Source organism: Penaeus monodon, chromosome 20, assembly GCF_015228065.2.
Source record: "Penaeus monodon isolate SGIC_2016 chromosome 20, NSTDA_Pmon_1, whole genome shotgun sequence".
Taxonomy (NCBI): domain Eukaryota; kingdom Metazoa; phylum Arthropoda; class Malacostraca; order Decapoda; family Penaeidae; genus Penaeus; species Penaeus monodon.
This window is the reverse complement of record NC_051405.1, coordinates 5,901,078-5,901,946: the sequence shown is the minus strand read 5'-3', so window position 1 is coordinate 5,901,946 and position 869 is coordinate 5,901,078.

Here is an 869-nt window from a genome sequence, read left to right as displayed (position 1 = left end):
CAACCCTCCATACCGACGGGTCGGAGAGGACATCGGAGACCACTGGAAAGAGAAACAAGAAGGGGCCTGAGCCCGATTTACTTGCCTCAAAAGTTACGGTGTATGTTCAAGCTTGGAGCGTGCATGACAATCATCACTGAACACACAAAACACAAGTAAATAAAAATGTACAGTAAAAACAGTAAAATGAAGTAAATAAAAACAAACACAAGCTGGTGTCCTCTAACAGCAGCCCAGCCACGGAAGGGGGCTGGAAAAGAAAAGGAATTACAGTCCTGAACAGCTACATATTCAGGAGCAAGGTAAGCACTGGAAGACGGTTTCCCTGTCCATTCAGCCTCAGTCCACCAGTGGAAGTCGGCTCGAACATCGGCTGTCCATCTGGATCAACGTCCCTCAACATCGAGTCCTGGAATGTTCAATGGGAAACCTCTGGGTCCAAGTCAGGAACATCCGGTGGCATCTGGATACTGCGTCATCCTCATCTTCCGATGCGTAACACAGCTCCTCGATGTCCCTTGAAAGGCTTTAGTGGTTGAGATGCGCTCTCAGTCCGGACTCTGTGTGGACATCTCTCCACTTCAAGTCCAGTGGTCCCCAGTTGAGCAACACCTCTTGCAGGTTCCCACGCCACTTTTCCTGTTAATGGCGGTACAGAACCAGTACGATGTCTGTGCTTCATAATACCAGACGAGTGAGCCCCCCTCTGCTGGAATTTGTTCTCTTGTGCCTCGATTATAGTACCTTCCATAGGTCTGTCTGGACTTGTTAGAAGCAGTGACAGCTGCTTGTCTGGCGCCTGGAGTCGTTCCTGCATGTTGCGACAATTTTCCAGCAAAACACAGCTTCATCGTCGACCAACTGGAAAT